Here is a 20,801-nt window from a genome sequence, read left to right as displayed (position 1 = left end):
AAACCTGAAAAATCACATGTACATCAGTATTCACAGCCTTTGCTCAATACTTTGTTGATGCACCTTTGACAGCAATTACAGCCTCAAGTCTTTTTGAATATGATGCACAAGCTTGGCACACCTGTCTTTGGGAATTTTTACCCACTCCTCTTTGCAGTACCTCTCAAGCTTTATCAGGTTGGATGGGAAGTGACTGAATACATACAGATCTCTCCAGCGATGTTCAATAGGATTTAGGTCTGGGCTCTGGTTGGGCCACTCAAGGACATTCACCGAGTTGTTGTGAAGCCACTCCATTGATATATATTTTGGTGTGCTTTGAGACATTGTCCTGCTGGAAGATGAACCGTCACCCCAGTCAGAGGTCAAGAGCACTCTGAAGCAGATTTTCATTCAGGATGTCTCTGTACATTGCTGCATTCATCTTTCTCTCTATCCTGACTAGACTTCCAGTTCCTGCTGCTGAAAAACATCCCCACAGCATGATGCTGCCACCACCATGCTTCACTGTAGGGATGGTATTATCCTGTTGATGAGCGATGCCTGGTTTTCTCCAAATGTAACGCCTGGCATTCACTCCAAAGACTTTAACTTTAGTCTCATCAGATGAGAAAATATAGTCTCTTATGGTCTGAGAGTCCTTACGGGTGCTTTCACATCTGTAGTTCGCTTCATTAGGTTCGGACCAAGGGTAATAAATGATAAATTGCTGCATCTTCTGCCATCTTTGGGTCGTTTTCACACCACACTGCTGGCTTTGGTCCAAACCAGTTGAAACGAACCAAAATGCAGTCATCTGACAAAATCCACATCTCTCATTGGCCAGATGTTCAACAAATTTTCTAGACTGCTTATTGATTGGTCAGAATTCACGTGCAGGAAAAGGCCAATGAACTCCTGCAGGTAAACAAAACCTTTTACTCTGGAGGGGCGACTGCGCTGGCTGATTGTATCCCTGCTTTAGATAAACTGTTTTCCCCTCTCTCTCTTTCTGTTGGTAAAGCGCTGTCAACAAATAATTTTCCTCCATATCCCATAATGCACAGCGCATTGGCCTACGGCAGCTAAATTAGTCCAAAACGCGCAGTACTTTTTGCGGTTGGACCTGTTTTATTACGGATCATATTCTCACCACAAACGAACCGCTCCAGGGTTCGTTTGAAAGCGTACCGAGACCACCTCTTCAAGCAGGTCTCGGTACGCTTATTTGGTCCGCTTTTGGTGCACACTCGAGTACGATTGCCACATTCTCACTTGCCCAAACGAACCGTACCAAAAGGGGAAAACGAACTCTTGTGCGATTCAATGAAACTAAATAAGGCAGGTGTGAAAGCACCCTAAGATGCCTTTTGGCAAATTCCAGGTGGGGAGTGGCTTCCGTCTGGCCACTCTACCATACAGGCCTAATTGGTGGATTGCTGCACAGATGGTTGTGCTGCTGTAAGGTTCTCCTCTCTCCACAGAAGAACACTGGAGCTCAGACAGAGTGACCATCAGATTATTGATCACCTCCCTGACTAAGGCCCTTCTCCCCCGATCACTCAGCTTAGATGGCCGGCCAGCTCTAGGAAGAGTCCTGGTGGTTCCAAATCTTTCACTTATATATTTGTCTTCATGCTTGCTTTGTGTATTGACATGCACTGTCAACCCTGGGACCTTATATGGACGGGTGTATGCTCTTTCAAATCATGTCCAATCAACTGAATTTACCACAGGTGAACTCAAATTCACCTGCTGAAACATCTCTTGAATGATCAGTGGAAACAGAATGTACCTGAGCTCAATTTAGAGTTTCACGGCAAAGGCTGCAGATACTTATGAACATGTGATTTTTCAGGTATTTTATTTTTAATAAATTTGCATCAGGGGTAGCACAGTGGGTAGCACAATCACTTCACAGCAAGAAGGTCGCTGGTTTAAGTCCCGGCGGGGTCAGTTGGCGTTTCTGTGTGGAGTTTGCGTGGGTTTCCTTCACAATCCAAAGATATGTGATGCAGGTGAATTGAATAAGCTAAACTGGCCATAGTATATGTGTGTGCAAGAGTGTGTGGGTGTTACCCAGTGTTGGGTTGCGGCTGGAAGGGCATCCGCTGCGTAAAACGTGCTGGATAAGTTGGCAGTTCAATCCGCTGAGGTGACCCCTGATTAATAAAGGGACTAAGCTGAAAAGAAAATGAATTAATGAATGAATGAAAAACTTGCACTTTCTAAAAATCTTTTTCACATCGTAATTATAAAGTATTGTGTATTGAATTTTGAGGAAATAAATTAATTTAATCGATGTTGGAATAAGGCTGTAACATAAAAAATGTGGAAAAAGTGAAGAGCTATCAATACTTTCTAGATGCACTGTAATGTATGACAAATCAGTCAATCAAAACAAAAAAAAAATACATAAATACAATTATTAAGTATATATTTTTGATGATATTGTCACATAGTCATAGTTAACTATTCTTAATTGAAATTTTATTAAAAATCTTTATTATATATCTTTATTTTATGTGTTTTATTTGATTATAATCTATATAGAGTTTAAGTAAGAAAAACTACTACTACTAAGAAAAACTTTTTAGATAAAAATGTAATAAATAAATAATATAATGTTGTTGTTGTTTAAATAACACTATGCCACACTGCAGCATAATCAACTACTAAATTTAATTAATTAATTTTTTTTTACTCTCACCCAACATTCATGTTTCATACATTACAGTAAACATTGTCTTATTTCTGGTGATGTGAAATAGCAAACAACATCAAATGTTAACCTCTAATCTATATCAGTGCTTGTTTCCCATAAGAAAGGTTTTCTTGAGCACATGGAGCCAAACCGCCCCATACACACGCTCTCCCATCCACCCCAGATAAAACAGCCCAGCAGGGCTGCAGGACAACAGTGATAATGAGATCACAGGAACACAAGCCCCCTTTGATAAAACACGCTGTAACACTGGAGAGCATCACTTACCAGCTTCACATATCAGCTCGAAATGACCAATGACTTAATGCCCACTCTGAACTATCACTGTCCTGCTGAGGAATGTACTGTAGATTTGATTTTTTGAGCTTTACTGCCATCAAACCATGGAATGTATCAAACATTGGACTAAAACTTTATACTAATGGCAAAAAGTTGGACTCTATTGCATCTTTTATTGGCAAAAGAACCACCCAGAGGCCATTTGACACATTAAGCAATCATCATGTTCAAGGGATTAAAGAGACAACACCAATCTTTTTACAATAACTCTGAAGTATTTTAAGTCATTCTGTAAATTTGCACAAAGTTTTCGATGATCATTACATGCGGTTATTGTCAGAGTTGTAAACACGATGGCTTTTTAAATGAAGGACTCTCCTGTAATGCTGGATGTGTTTCCAGTTCGACTGTTGTTGGAGTTCATCCAATAAGACCACAACATTAAAAACTCCCAAAGTGTTTTCAAATACATATGCAACATAGGCTTATTCTGAAAACGTAGCTCTATATACATTTAAGGAGATCATGAATCATGTAGCCAGAGGTCCGTATGGCTGCATTTTGTCTTTAAACTGAACAATATGGGGTGGAATGAAGTCATTCATTTTTGCACTACCAGCTTTTCCAATGTTACTAGTTTATCCAGTGGCTCACCGCATATGTTGCCAGACTTGTGATGTGGAGCGGAGTTGACCGTGATAACGGGGTACAAGTCTGGTGTAGAACAGTTCCAGAAAGCAGATAAGACAAAACAACAGCAATAATAAAATAAAAAGTAAATACCTCGGTGAGAGTGTGGTAAAGTTTAGTAAAGTGGGTGGGAGGAACAATCGGTGCTTTTGAAAATACTATTGATTGGGTTGAGTTGAGGGGGCTGGTCAATCGGTGCTTTTGAAAACACTGTCGGTTGGGTTTAGTAAAGTGGGTGGGTGGGCCTGATCAATCCGTGCTTTAGAAAACACTATCAGTTGGGTTTAGTTAAGTGGGTTGGCGGGTAAATCAGTGCTTTTGAAAACACTATCGGTTGGGTTTAGGAAAGTGGGTGGGTGGGCCAAACTGTGTTTTTGAAAATACTATTGGTTGGGTTAAGTGAGATGAGAGGGCTAGTCAATCGGTGTTTTTGAAAACACTGTCGGTTGGGTTTAGTGAAGTGGGTAGGCGGGCAGGTCCATCGGTGCTTTTGAAAACACTATCGGTTGGGTTTAGGAAAGTGGGTGGGTGGGCCAAACTGTGTTTTTGAAAATACTATTGGTTGGGTTAAGTGAGATGAGAGGGCTAGTCAATCGGTGCTTTTGAAAACACTGTCGGTTGGGTTTAGTTAAGTGGGTGGGCGGGCGGGCGGGCGGGTCAATCAGTGGTTCTGAAAACACTATTGGTCGGGTTAAGTGAGATGAGGGGGCTGGTTTAGTGAAGTGGGTTGGCGGGTCAATCAGTGCTTTTGAAAACACTATCAGCTGGGTTTAGTGAAGTGGGTTGGTGGGTCAATCAATGCTTTTGAAAACACTATCAGTTGGGTTTAGTGAAGTGGGTTGGCGGGTCAATCGATGCTTTAGAAAACACTGTCGGTTAGGTTTAGTGAAGTGGGTTGGCGAGTCAGTCTGTGCTTTTGAAAACACTATGGGTTAGGTTTAGTGAAGTTGGTTGGCGGTTCAATCTGTGCTTTTGAAAACACTATCGGTTGGATTTAGGGAAGGAGGACGGTGGGTCAGTCAATCGGTCGGTCAGTCAGATGACGGCAGCCTCTGGTGGATTTACACCAGAACAGCAGGTGCGAATGGCACTCGTGAGAAAATTTGAGATCTGAAAAAAGAGTAGACAGTGGCCAGTGGTGGATTCGCAAAAACAAAAACTGCGAGAAAAAAAACGTACCTCCTGGGACATATTTGGCGCACTCCAGAAATATGTATATTGCGGTAGGTTTTCAGAATGAGCCTGAGTTGTTCATATGCATCAGATGTGGCAATGGATGACCTACTGGTATTTGAAATAAAATAAAAAAATTGCTATTTTGTTGATGTGGCTGGGATCTTTACTCTCATTCTAGCATAATAATCAAGGAAATTTGTTTCTGCACGATGGCTGCAGTGGGCACAATCATATTACACAGCACATAAAAATTAGCTTTGACCTTATGACCATATGCTTGCACAGAGAGTGTGTACTGGTCATATTGGAATATTACCTGACTGGGGACTATTTTCAGGTGCTGCGTAATATTTATTTTGCCTTCTTCAGCCATGGTATGGCAGCAAAGTTTCTTGATTGAAGCCAATCAACGATCGCTATAGACTGACAATACTCCAGTGAGTGGGCTCAGTCCATATGTGAGTTTTGGCAGAATTCGTTTATAATTTGAATGTTTAGAAATGAAACTAAAGAGCCGTTTGATGTTTAGTTTTATTGGTGATTCCTAAAAAGAAATTCAATTTCAAGCTTGGCAATTAGTTTTGAAGAATTTGATGTTTCCCCATTCAGACAGAATCCCCGAGCATACTGCCTGAGGGGAGTTTCAAAGATGGCCGCCGAGTGAAATGACTTGTCTTAAAAGGATTTGGGTGACGCAGTGGCGCAGTAGGCAGTGTTGTCGCCTTACAGCATGAAGGTTCGAGCCTCGGCTGGGTCAGTTGGCATTTTTGTGTGGAGTTTGCATGTTCTCCCTGCGTTTGCGTGGGTTTCCTCCAGGAGCTCCGGTTTCCCCCACAGTCCAGACATGCGGTACAGGTGAATTGGATTGGTTAAAATGTCCGTAGTGTGTGGATGTGAATAGGTGTGTATGACTGTTTCCTAGAAATGGGTTGCGGCTGTAAGGGCATCTGCTGCAAAAAATGCATGCTGGATAAGTTGGCGGTTCATTCCGCTGTGGCGACCCCGGATTAATAAAGGAACTAAGCCGAAAAGGAAATGAATGAATGAAAAGGACCTTGCCATATCCACCCAGAAAATAACAACTTTTTCATTTTCCATTAGTCTTAATACACAATGTATTAACAGAAGAGTCAAGCTTTAAATTAAAAAATTATCTAAAGTCTTAGGTAATCTTTTTGAGAGAAATGCTAATGTCTAATGGTCTAATATGATTCAATGTTCTTTGCTGAGCTAAGCTAAAAGTTCTCCGGCCAGACTCAATGATCGGCTGTATGCATTCAAAAATGGTAAACTCAACTGTAACACTGGGGAAGTAGTAAAATGAGCCTATTTTCAAAAAAAGTAGAGTGTTCCTTTAATAATTCTGGCTTTGCCACTGGGAAGTACTGTATATCACACTGAAAGTTGGATACCAAAGGATTTTGAGCTTAGCTGAAGCCAATTCTTGCAGCTTAACATATAAAACAATCGGATGATGACATTTATTCACAGAAACAGGGTTATTAGGCTGTGGGGAGTATTTATGCTCTTATAAGCTAATAAATTGGACATGCTGTGTGTTTTGGATCTAATACAAGTCGTTTTTTTTTTTTTTTTTTTTAAGAATTATCTTGCACAGGTCAATTGTTAAGTAAGAACAATTGAGCAAACTTGCAAAACGTGATGCAAATCATGACTGTGAAAAATCCTAGTTGTTTAGGATAAAAATAAAACCCAAGCATGTGTGTGACTACATGACACATCTTCAATTTGTTTTTGTGGGAGAATCCAGATGGGACATCAAACACTGAGCTACAGACTATAGTTCACTCAGAAACCAATATAGCACATTTATTGTGAATAGTGTTTGAAAGTGTTAAAGTCCCACCCATGTTTTATAGAGTTGAGATGGTGCTGGATTTTAATTGAGAGCCAGCAGTAACATAACAGGAATTTAACCTTGACATGCATGCTACCAGACACGCAATGGTGATATCAGAACGCAAAAATACCATCTGAAGTGTTTTGTCTGACATTTTCTGGGGTTTGCTGTTTAACAGTGTTTTGAAATAAGACATTAAGGCCATGAATGCGTTAAAGTCTTTTGGTGGGCCTAGAAAAAATAGCTGAAATATTTGTTGGCACCATTCCTCTACACCAAACCACACAGCTGGGATTCTTAGAAGGCAGTTTCTGTTCTGTACTGGAGCTGCATTCAAGATCTCTTAACGTGTCCTCATAGACCTTCTTTATTAAAAGCCTGTTTAGTGGTGGGTCCACTATAAATATACCTTAGCACTGGAGTTGGAATGAGAAGGCCTACCCACATAGCAAACTGACTTGGCCCAAATGTGGCCTCATTATGGCACGGCTGGCGTGTTGCCGGCACTGGCTTGCATAATGTCGGCCGAATGTGGGCCATGCATGGCTATGATGGCTCTGCATGCATGATGGCAAACTACATGTGGGCCAGTTGTGGATGGGAGGTGTGTGGCCCAGATCAGTGTAGCACTTGTTCACTTTGTTTAGGTAACATTAGGGTGGGTTATGGCTTAGTTTTTGGGGTTTCTGGTTAAAGTATAAACTTATAGCTGAGAATTGGTACCAATCATAAACCTGTTTTGGCCCAATTCAGGGCCAGTTAGGGGTGATAAATTGCCTAAGATTCAGGCCTGTTATGGCCCACATGTGGCCTTTGTCTTTAATCCAGTTATGGGCCACTTCAGGACCATCATTCTTTGCGGTACTTGGGCTGAAGGCAAAGTTATTGTGTGGCCGGAGCTGGCCCAGATAACATTTGCTATGTGGATAGGGTAAAAAAAAGTATTGAGCACCTCATGATTTTCCCTGGTAGATATATTTCTAGGCGGTATGGTGGCACAGTGGGTAGCGCTGTCGCATCGCAACAAGAAGGTTGCTGGTTCAAGCCCTGGCTCGGTCAGTTTGCATTTCTGTGTGGAGTTTGCATGTTCTGCTTGTGTTCGTGTGGGTTTCCTCTGGGTGCTCTGGTTTCCCCCACAAATTCAAAGACATGCAGTATACAGGTGAATTGAGTAGGTTAAACTGTTCATAGTGTATGGTATAGTGTGTATAGTGTATAGTGTATGTTCTGGTCCTCCAGATTGGGGGGCTAATGACGCACCTTGTAAAATTATTGCTAATTTCATTGCTAAATATCAACTTCTATAGAGTGGAAGAACTATGATGTCACCTTGTTGGCTAATCGGCTGCTAGCATAAAACTGGTTCCATCGATAAAATCCCTATAGGATTTTCACATAGGCTTTTCGGAGATAGCAAATAATAAGCTCTGTGTTCAAACACTGTTCATTACACTTACAGGTTTTGTACAGCTGGATAATCCTCACATGGAAATACAACTTTTGGCACTTTTGGATCTTAAATGCAAACGCAAGAATGGAAAAGCTAACATTACACTATAAACAACTACAGTGCCTTTCGAGGCGCTTGCCTTTGACGTCAGCACTACCCTGCTACAGATTAATTTTCAAGCTTATTCTTTGAAATATGGTTTATGACAAGATTTAATCTTGCTGTTTATTACATTATAATCCACACTATATATTATATACTTATAAATACGCAAAAACCAACCCAATCTCACGGCTATTTGTGAACGTGTTTATTTATTGACTAATTCGTAAGAATTGGTAAAATCTAATCTAATTTGTACAATTTAGTACGATTTGCTCATCACCCAATGACGGTTGGGTTGAGGGGTGGTGCTGGGTGCACACGTCTCCTTTTTAAAATCGTACGATTTCAAACGACTGAACTCGTACGAATTAGCCATTAAACTGACATAACGTAAAATACTTGCGTTTTCTTGTGAGATCAGGCTGGCAATAACACATAGACCTATTTGCCTTTTGGATATTTTTTTATGTGCGAAATACATTTTGTTATGCTTTAAAGTTGTTATAAATGTTTTAAAACTGTATGTTTAAATGTGCCTACATAGTATTATCATAAGACATATTTAAATAAGTGTATCGCTCGCGTGCAAATAGCCTGCTTACCTTAGACGACAGAAATAAGGCGTGAGGGTCAAGTCTATATGCCTGCATGTACCATCATGAACACAGAACAACATTCATTATTCTTGTTTTTGTCACGAAGTACAGCCCATACAATCACATATGCTATAAATTTTAAATAGAAGTGTAAATACTGCAGTTATGACAGAGTTAAATGTGTTCAGATGAAGGAAAAAAACTACAAAAAATCAACTGATCACGTTAAAATGGCAGTCAACATGTATGTATTCTTACACATTTATTCATATGCTTGCATTACTGAAAGCAGGAAAAAGACAGGCTGCAATGGTAAGCAGTATCTCCATAATATCGTTGTTACGATAACCAGCGACCGCTCTCCGGAGATTGCTGGTTTCCACTATACCAGAACTACACTTCCGCATACATTTTCATACATGCACTTCTTCCGGACACGCACGCCTGTTCATTCATCTATCCTGATTACAACCATCAGCTGAACCTTGTCACAGACTGATAGCCTATAAGCCACCCATGAACTCATCCAGTTTGCTGAGTCTTATTAGCTGTACCAGTAACATTACAACGCGTTTATCCTTGTCTTGTTTATCCGTGCTTAGACCCTAGCCTTGTGTTTCCTGTCATCCTGTTTAGCCGCCTGCCCTACGACCTATTGCCTGTACCTTGATTACGACTCTGGATTTGCCCGCACATACCTGTTCATACCTGATTTGACCATTGCTTTCATGACTGTGAATAAACCTGCATATTGGATCTTACCTTCTGTTGTTGGTGTTACTCCCCGTCGTTACAATCGTTAAATTAAAATCAATGATCAACAAATGAATGTCTTGACAGTCTTTGCAAGTGAAGGTATTATCTACACACAATATGAATTCCCAATAAGAAAAAAATACTACAAACTATAAAATACTATTCATGAAACTTTAAAAATACAATTCAAACTTCAAAAAGTCCAAATGCCCAACGCAAGCGAGCTGCGTTCCAGACCACTTCAGCTCGATGACGCATAATGTCTCCAACACCGCCTGTAGTCCCATTTAGCAATTTGATAGCAACCGTCTTTTTAAAGAAGTGTATCTGATTAAAAAATTCAATGGGATGTAAATGATGTATTTTATTTCGTAGAATAAAACGTTAAAAGTATCTTGAGTTTGTGCTAGCCAAAAACCTTATTTAAGCTATTTGATCGAAATCCCATTGAAAAAACTATTGACTTCGGGACGAGGAAACCGGAACTGCAAATATGTTAACTCACTTCCGGGTTTTTGCATCCAAATTGACGTCATAGTTTGTCCACTCTATATAAACGACTCTGGGAGTAAGCAAGATAAATTTCTAAAAGAGCTTTTGACTTGACATTGACCCAAAAATCCAGGTAATCTAAATATAAAAAAATACCCTTATGACATTTTTTGTGGTCCTAAAATATATGATGGATCCCAATCACTTTATTACAGTGTGGATTTCATGATCTTTATCATCAAGCCCTGCTTGTTTCCAACCTAATTTGCACTGGTTTATGAGCTGTGAAAAACAATATGACAAAAAGCTGCTGCACATTTGTATTTTAGTATCATTTCCACTGTAGTTGGCAAGTTATAGGATTGTGCCAATTTTCTGCATTAAGTAAATCTGAGAAAATAGGTATGTTTTCATAAAAACTAACAGTTTAATTTATCAAAATATTCTGCATTTAAAAGGGGCACAGAGACTCAGATCAATAAAATAATACAGACTTTCCAAAAACACTCATAAGGAACTGGATAGTTTAAAAATAGGCTTTTGACCCACAATTATCACCATTCACATCACTCAAATAGCAGAACTGCGGTACGAAACAGTGGTTTTTCTGTTTGAGGTGAAATAGTGTGCTTATTCAGGATTCAGCTGAGGGAGTATGGAATAATCTGATTTATTGGGCCAAATAAATGTCCGGATGCAGTTAAAAGCAGCCTGTGTAGTTTTACACATACTGTTTACTAAGGCTACTGGAATATACCCTGCCAATGCATTTAGCCCTCCTTTTGACTTGCGAGTCTAAAAATGACCCATGACAATTTTAACAACACACACACACACACACACACACACACACACACACACACACACACACACACACACACACATACACAAACTAAATTATGTGATTTTTTGTTTTAAATCTTGAAGTTTTATTACCTTTTCTAGAATGACTTAAAAATTTCTATTTTCATAAAGGTTGTACACTATCAATACTGGGTCCCACTTTATATTAAGTGGCCTTAACTAATATATACTTACATAGGAATTAATAGTTTGTTACAATGTACTTATTGTGTAAATACATGTATTTACTTGTACTTATGCTTGATTAAATACATGTATGTAATTACATCTGTAATTAACTTTTGTAATTACATTTGTAAATACACTGTTGACCATCCCTTACACCTTAACCCACCCTTAAACCTACCCATGCCACCAAACCTGTCCATAACCCAACCTCTATCCCAACTCAAAAGCACCACAAGTGTTCTCGAATACATTATAAACACAGTAAGTACATTGTATTTATTTTTTGATGTAAGTACATAGTAGTTAGGGACACTTAATATAAAGTGGGACCGAATACTGTTTTATAAAACGCCTTTTACACCTATTAAGGTAACTCTAAGCATTAGAAAATATTTTATTTTAAATTTCAATTTTAGGTTGCCTTTTTTAAATCTGGCAAGGGGTCAACAGATGAAAAAGTCCCCTTGCCTTGTGCCTAACTCTGGCTCACATTTTTACTGTTGAATAATGTGCATTGTTCCTATTAAATAAAATAATTAATTAATAAAAATAAAAATAAATAAACCTTTAAGGCTGCACAGAGGCGCAGTGGGCAGCATGTTCGCCTCACAGCAAGGTCGCAGGTTTGAGCCTCAGCTGGGTCATTTGGCGTTACTGTGTGGAGTTTGCATGTTCTCCCTGTGTTTGCGGCGTCGGGTGTTCCAGTTTTCTCCCACATGTCCCAAGACATGTGGTATAGGCGAATTGGGAAAGCTAAAATTGTTGGTAGTGTATGTGGGTGAATGGGTGTGTATGGATATTTCCCAGTGATGGGTTGCAGCTGGAAGGGCATTATCTGCGTAAAACATATGCTGGATAAGTTGGCCGTTCATTCCGCTGTTGCTACTCCACATTAATAAAGGGACTAAGCCGAAATAAAATGAATGAATGAATTAAATAAACCTTTACTGTATTAAAAAATGAGTGGTGACAACTGATTAAACTTCAATACAATTCTGTACACTGGCAACACTTTTAACAATTTTTGTAAACAGTAATTTTTGTAAACATACACATTATTTAACTGTAACATGAACTGTGTTTTACTGTTGGGCAGTTATGCAGTATGTTTCTGTATTTTGAAGTTGCATCATAAAATCTTCTGTATATTTTACAGTAAGGATATAATAGATTAAAAAAAATTCTTCTTTAAATAACATTCAAATAACATTCTTCTTTAAATATTTCCTAAATGATGTTTGACATTGCAAGAACATTTTCACAGTGTGTCTGATAATATGTTTTCTTCTGGAGAAAGTCTTATTTGTTTTATTTTGGCGAGAATAGAAGCAGTTTTAAATTTTTTAAACCGAATTTTAAGGTCAAAATTATTATCACCTTTAAGCTATACATTTTTTCGATAGTCTACTGAACAAACCATCATTATACAATAACTTGCCTAATTACCATAACCTGCCTAGTTAACTTTAAGCTGTATAGAAATGTCTTAAAATATCTAATAAAATATTATTTACTGTCATCATGGCAAGTATAAAATAAATCTTATTAGATATTAGATGAGAGTTATTAAAACTATTATGTTTAGAGATGTGTTAAAAAGGCAAAACAGTGGTGCAGTCGGTAGTGCTGTCGCCTCACAGCAAAAAGGTTGCTGGTTCAAGCCTTGGCTGGGTCAACTGGAATTTCTGTGTGGAGTTTGCATGTTCTCCCTGCGTTCGCATGGGTTTCCTCTGGCTGCTCTGGTTTCCCCCACAGTCCAAAGACATGCGGTGCAGGGTGAATTGAATAAGCTAAATTGTCCGCAGTGTATATACAGTATGTGAATGGATGTGTATGGATGCTTCCCAGAGATGGGTTGCAGCTAAAAGGGCATTCGCTGTGTAGAACATATGCTGGATAAGTTGGCGGTTCATTCCGCTGTGGCAACTGATGAAGGGACTATGCGGAAAAGAAAATGAATGAATGAATGTGTTGAAAAAAAATCTTCTCTCCGTAAAACAGAAACTAGGGGAAAAATAAACAGGGGGGCTAATAATTCTGACTTCAGTTGTATAGAGCACGATGGTGCTGTAAATGTAAAAACTGTATTTTTGCTGTAATTGATGTACAGCAGGGCTATTCAAATGGCAGCCCACAAGACGAATCTGGCCCACGGGACAATTTGTTCCGGCCTTCTTAATAGTGTGATCATCAAAAAATAAATTTAGTTGTCAAAAAACGACCGCTATCGATAAGTGACATGGGTCTGTTCAATACAGCACGAGGTGCAGTTGAAGGCTGCGCAGAGTGTAAGTCACCTGACATAAGCGAGTGGCGCGAGCAGCTGGAAACATTTGGATATGTTTGTTGAAAAGCACTTTTATACATCGCACTGATATGGTTAATAGGGATGCAATGATTAGCTGTTTTCACTATTAACTGTGCTCAAAATCATTACGGGTAATGAATATTACTAGTTGATCAGGCGGTCTCAGACCGATTGTTTTGGCACAGATTCAATTCAAATCATCTACATTTCTATAGCGCTTTTACAATGTTTGTTCTGTTAAAGCAGCTTCACATTGAAGATTATAGTGAATTGAAACAGTGTTAGTTCAGTTTTCAGAGTTGAATTTCAGTTCAAACACTGAAGAGCAAATCCATTGATGCACAGCTCCACAAGTTCTGAACCAAGCAAGCCAGTGGCAATAGCGGCGAGGAACAACTTCACCAATTGGCGAAAAAAACCTAGAGAGAAACCAGGCTCAGTTGGGCACAACCATTTCTCCTATGGCCAAACGTCTTGTGCAGAGCTGCAGTCTAAGCACCGGAGGCTTGAGAACGCTGGACGTCCTTCATGGAGAAGCTGCAGGTGGGAGAGGTCACCGGCTGGTGTACAGGCTGTCCCTACAGGATCAAATCGAGGACTCGTCTGTGACTGGGGTCTTACAGGAATCAGTCTCATGCTCTCCTCTCCTCCATGACCACAACAACAGCTGCTCAAGATACGGCCTGATCCAGGATTATGGAAACCTCAGGAATAAAAAAATAAAATACTATCAGCGCAAATGCCATTCAAAATATAATGTTTTTGGGAATTGTTCCTGGCTCCGGTTGCCATAAATAATGCAGATTAAGGCCCTGTTTACACTAATGCGTTTTAGTTTGAAAACGCATAAGTTTTGCTACGGTTACGCCATCTGTCCACACTACGCCGGAGTTCTCGAGCGCCGAAAATGGAGCGTTTTGAAAACGCTGGAGAGGCCGTTTTCATTCTGAAACGCTGCTGCTCCGTCTCAGTGTGGATGATGGAAAACTTAGACATCTGATAACGGAGGCGGGGCTGCAGACATTCGCCTCTCTGATTGGGGCTTTTCCTCAATATTAAGTAGCCTAACACATACAGTTCAGTCCTGCATCTTCTCCGTGTAAGTTAAGACTTTGCAAGTTTGATCAAGGCTGCAGTCTCTTCTTCTCAGTTTGATATGGAAAACAGACTATACCGAGGACACGGGTAAATCTTCAAAGGGAACAGTGTACTTTATAACTTCATTCACATCACCCTGGCTACGTTGTTTCACTTTCTCAACAATAAAATGTAAACATGATATAAGGAACTGCCTATTTTCATTTTAATATTAACAACTAAACAGACAGCAGAAATGTTGAGGCGCCGTGCTGCATTTATGAGCGTCATCTTCACTGTGTGGATATTTATAACAAAACGGAGCCGATAACAACTGCCTCCTTTCAATTTCAGTGAAAATACGAAACATACCCTCTCTTTTGCTGAATATCAGTTTTAATAATCGATAATGGCCATTATAAAAGTATAACATACAATAAGTTTATACATTATAGGAAATAAAGGCAAGCGATCAGTCAATATACAGAATGTACGTGCTTACATTAATCATTAACTTATCTTTGCGCTCAACCAAAACATGTTACCTGAGAACAAGTAATAGATTCCATTGACCAAAGTCAGGGAATATGTCGTTAGATAAAGACAACAAGATGAATGAAAAATCACATTTAATAAATATAGTGAGATTAGATCCAGCGGGAGATGCTTGATGAGAAGTCCGACTAGCAGAGCTCTAATCTGGGTAGAAATGCTGCAGCGCTTGCCCGAGAGTGTGTGTGTGGTCACGTGATGTGCGTTTTCAGCGTTTTGGTGTTGACGGAGAGCTGTTCAGAAACGCTGGGTAAAACGCGAGTGTGGACGCAAATCGTTTTCATTCTAAAACGCCGTTTTAAAACTAAAATGCACTAGTGTAAACGGGGCCTAAGATTACAATGTGATTGTGGTGTTCACATATGTCCAAACAAACCAAGCTAAGGGGGCAAACGCATGTCTTACGTGTGAAAGTCCCATATTTTGTTCATGCTAAATATATTTGAAATTTTAAATGAAATTTAACTGCTTTATAAACAAAATGATTCAAATAAAATAAACAGAATTCTTATTACGCTCAAGTATTAAAGTAAATGTTTTCTGCATGTATGGGGGGAGGGTTTTCAAAGTATCTTTTCTCCCAAAGAGAAACTGTGCATGCAGTGTATTCAGTGTCATCTCTTCTGTTAGCACAAGTTCGCCCTAGTGGTCAGCTGGGAGACGTGTCAACCCTTGACAAAGCCTGATTGTTTGAATGAAGTGATAATGACATTCGGGAAGGTCACAATAATCTGCCAAAGCAAATGATTGACACTCTTTCACATTTCCTTTTTCCCCTCCGCTCTTAGTTTCCTGGACAAAGACGCCTTTGAGTCAGGAGGGCTCTGTCTCTGCTGCCCCCTAAAAGTTAGGGTGAGGTTCGGGAACTATGAGGACTTTGTGGAGAAGCTTTTGGGAGTGTGAGAGGAAAGGAAGCAGGGAGGGAGCTCCGGAGGAGAAGGAGGAAGCCGTCTGACTGTAATTTACGACCCCTAATAAATCCCCCCTCTTTAGCCTCTAACCCCCATATCTGCCCGCCGGCTCCCTAAAAACTTAATCACTCCCTTGCTGCCCCATCGGTAGTCGTCAGCGAGGCCTATGCCGCCCTTGTGCCCCGCTGCATGAGGCCCACATTGGGCCTACTGTAAAAGCAAACAGCTTCCTCATTATCACCTGTCTGTGCCGCCACACTGGCCAGAAATGGCAGCCCACCCTCGAGTGCTTCAACCAGATGTGGATTCCACCCTTACTTAGATCTGAGGTGATGGGATGGTTAAGATTACTTTTGGCTGCTGATTTAACAGAATGTTAAAGTATTCTTAAAGTATTTGTACAGGTATGTGTGTATCCATCTGTATTTGGTTATATATAACTAAAGTCAAAATTATTAGCCCTCCTGAATTGTTGGAATTCTAAAATTCACAAGAGGGCTTATAATTTCAGCTTAGTCCAGGGGTGTCCAAACTTGGTCCTGGAGGGCCGATGTCCTGCAAAGTTTACACACTCCCCAATCAGTCCCCACTCAGACACACCTGGGCTAGCTAATCAAGCTCTTACTAGGCTTTCTAGAAACATCCTTGCAGCTGTGTTGAGGCAAGTTGGAGCTAAAATCTGCAGGACACCGGCCCTCCAGGACTGAGTTTGGACACGAGTTTTGGAGTCGCCACAGCCGAATGAACCGCCAACTTATCCAGCATATATTTTAAAGCCACTGATGCCCTTCCGGCTGCAATCCATCACTGGTAAACATCCATACACACCCATTCAGTCTAATACACTACAGATAATTTAGCTTACCCAATTCACCTGTACTACATGTTTCTGGACACCTGGGGGAAACCAGAGCACTCAGAGGAAACCCACACTACCATGGGGAGAACATGCAAACTCCACAGAGAAACGCCAACTGACCCAGCCGAGGCTCGAACCAGCAACCTTCTTGCTGTGAGGCAAACGTTCCACCCACTGCGCCACCAAGCAGCCTTAAAATAATGTTTATGTGAAGTTTATTTAGAAACTAATTTCGAGAGGATCACATGATTATGATTGATCACGGATGGTTCTTTATTACCCATGTATGATTCACTAATAAGGCCAGTCCTAACCCACAATAAAGAGCCAGGGTTTCTCACTACAACCATCTTCGATTTGAAAAATCCCCCCTTCCACCCCTAATTCTCCACCTTTCCCTTCATAGGGCGGCACGGTGGGCCAGTGGTTAGCAATGTTGCCTCACAGCAACAATATCACCGGTTCTAGTCCCTTATCAGGCCGGCTGTCATTTCTGTGCATAGTTTGCATGTTCTTCCCGTGCTCGCGTGGGTTTGCCCCGGGTTCTCCGGGTTTCTCCCACATTCCAAATACATGCACTACAAGTGAATTGATCAATCTAAATTTAGCACTACAGTCAAACTCTCATCCTGCAGCATATCTCTTCATAGCATTCATTTTAGTCATCAGCTCTTATCAAGGGGGGAGTTGTCAGGATCTACCTGAGCTCTAAGCTCCCCTCTCGCCCTGCAAACGGGAGGGAGCCCAGGACTCAAGGACCTTTTGGGCTCAGACCTCTCTCCTGGGACAGCATGCCAAACTTGCTTTTAGATACTTATTTTTAACACTTATTTTTGTGTAATTTATAGGATATTTCATAATTATGTGTATTGTTGTAACAAAAGTGAAAAAATATATACTGAAATACATAGAGCACTTTTGATGATCTGTTGTAATAGAAGTACTAAGAGTTTTCAAATACTTGTGCATGAATTGAATTGCACCAAACCAAATAAAAAACTGTAATAGTAATGAAGAACCCTAAATCTGAGAGGGTCTGGCACAGCCTCGGTTCTTCTCAAGATCTGCTTTTTTTTTTTTTATCTATGAGCTGTTAAATGGAGAGGGAAGGTTTTCATTAGTGTCTGGCCGGGTCTGAGAGTTCAACTGGGAAGCATTGATGATCCAGCCCCAGCGCCTCAATCTTCCCGTCGCCAAGCCGGACAAAATTAAAACACCGCAAACAACATTTACCCCTTGTCCTGATTACGGAAACGATTACAGAAATGCAAAATACAATGTGTTTTTTTTTTCCATTAGAAGTTCAATGACATGCCCTGAAAACGTCCTGTTATTATGGGCAAGTTTAACGCCAGAATTTTCTTGACTGGGACTGAAAGGTTTCATAAATGATTCACCCAAGTTGAGAATGTCCATTATTGTGTCTGTACACAAACACAAAGACAAGACCAAACAAAGAAGTTTGTGGGTATGCTGTAGTAAAAAAAAAAGCTAAACAAAACAAAAGAAGAGTCAAACAAAGCCAGTTTACTTTGTGGTTACTGGGAGACACTTAACTGTGTGGAAACTCAGCTGCTGGGACAAAGCATAATTGGAGCGTAAATCACCTAAAGTGTCGCAGTCACACTGCATTCACAGCCCTGCAAACTATCGAAGACAAACCACAGTTTATAAAATGCGCCAAAATTACATTTGAAGTGTGGTTTTAGAGGCGATTACTTATTTCTTGACATCAGAATTCCATCTAACATGTACTATTAAAATTCTCTGCGGGATCCAAGGATGTAATTGTTTGAAAGCGGATCACGGAGAAATGATTAAGTTGCATGCAATTTTACTTTTTTGCAATTTTGGTTATTCAGATATCCAAACCCCTGAATTTTTCCTCGTTTCACTTTAACAAGTGTCTCGGGTGCATTTTAAACACACACTAAGGTCACATTTAATTAGGTGAAATGCTGCTTTCAGAAGATACCACACATACAATTTGCATTTCTATCATAGCACATTTTTTACAGTTGCCATAGTCCTAAATTCAGTCCAGTCACATCAATCAATTATAGAATCACACATCAAGCACGCCAACTAAATATAACCCCTCTGTTCTGCACAGCAAATGCTTTTTGAACTATTGTGGAGTTCATTCAAGTACTTTACTTCAACAGATGCACATATAATGGAGTCAGATCAGTCTCAAAAATAATACATTTACAAAATACAATTCAAAGATCCACAACACAATTCACATTCAAATTCAAAACACGATTCAAAAATACACAAATCCAATTCTTAAATTCAAAACTTGATTCATCAACGCACAAATCTAATTTCTAAATTCAAAACCCAATTTATAAACACACAAATCCAATTTGTAAATTCAAAAAACGATTCATAAAAACACAAATCTAATTCGTAAATTCAAAAACAATTCATAGATACACAAATCTATTTCATACATTCAAAACATGATTTATAAACACACAAATACAATTCTTAAACTTAAAACCTAATTCATAAACACACAAATTCAATGCGTACATTCAAAACACAAATCATAAACACACAAATACAGTTCATAAATTCTAAACCTGATTCATCTACACAAATCCAATTCATAAACTCAAAACACAATTCATAAATACAGAAATCTATTTCATACATTGAAAACATGATTTATAAACACACAAATCCAATTCTTAAACTTAAAACCCGATTCATAAACACACACATCTAATTTGTAAATTCAAAACATGATTCATAAACACAAATCCAACTTGTAAATTCAAAACACAATTTAAAATTACACAAATCCAATTCATAAATTCAAAACACGATTCATAAAAACAAATTCAATTCATAAGTTCAAAACATGATTCATAAATACTGTAACCACAGGGAGTGACGCATACAACTGAGGTAAGATCTACAATGCAGGTTTATTCATTGTCAGGCAAGCAATGGTCAATACAGGTGCAAACGGATATGTGTAGGCAGTCCAGAATCGTAATCGGTAACAAGCGAGAGGTCAAAAGGCAGGCGGCAGGCAGGGAGAACAAGAATACAAACCTAGGTCGAAAACACAGGAAAACTAGACAGGAATAACATGTTGTAATGTCATCTATACAGCTAACAAGACTCTGCAAACTGAATGGGTGGCTGCGTCCGAAACCGCATACTTCCATACTATATACTACGCTAAAATCAGTATGCGAGCAGAGTAGTATGTCCGAATTCATAGAATTCGAAAATCAGTATGTGAGAAGTACCCGGATAACTTACTACTTCCGCCGAGATTCTGGAGTGCGCATTCCATGCACGCTGCGCTATCCCATAATGCCCCGCGATAGAATTCATGAATGGAAGTGAAGCGATGCAAATGACGCAGGTAGGTCATGTGACCATGACAAAATGGCGGATGTAGTACATCCGAATTCCATTCATACTTTTCACATTCATACTGTATAGAACGTATTTTTCTAACGGCCGCGTAGTATGCTTAAATTCAAATACAGTACCTACTGAGTAGTATGCGGTTTCGGACGCAGCCGGTGAGTGTGTGGCTTAAATAGTGTGTGCAATCAGTCTCTGACAATCCTCAGGTGGTGCAAGAAATCAGTCTAGATGAGGAAGCATGTGTGAGTGTGACCTGAGTGCATGTATGAATATGTAGTCCATCAAAGGCGGAAGTGTAGACCATGGTTATGGTCAGTGCAAACCAGTGATCTTTTGGGATTTGATCGCTGGTAATCGTGACAAATACACAAATTCAATTCATTTGGCAAATTTATTTATGATTTTTATGAATTTACGGCTCGTGTTTACAAATTTACAAACTGGATTTTGTAAATATGAATTGTGCTGTGCATGCATGAATTCCATTTGGTAAATGTATTATTTCTTAGACTGATCTGGCTCCATAACAAATAAGAATGTTTGATTTCTTCTTAGCCTTA

This window comes from Danio rerio, chromosome 21 (assembly GCF_052040795.2).
Source record: "Danio rerio strain M-AB ecotype USA chromosome 21, GRCz13ab, whole genome shotgun sequence".
Classification (NCBI taxonomy): Eukaryota; Metazoa; Chordata; class Actinopteri; order Cypriniformes; family Danionidae; genus Danio; species Danio rerio.
This window is presented reverse-complemented; position numbering follows the sequence as displayed.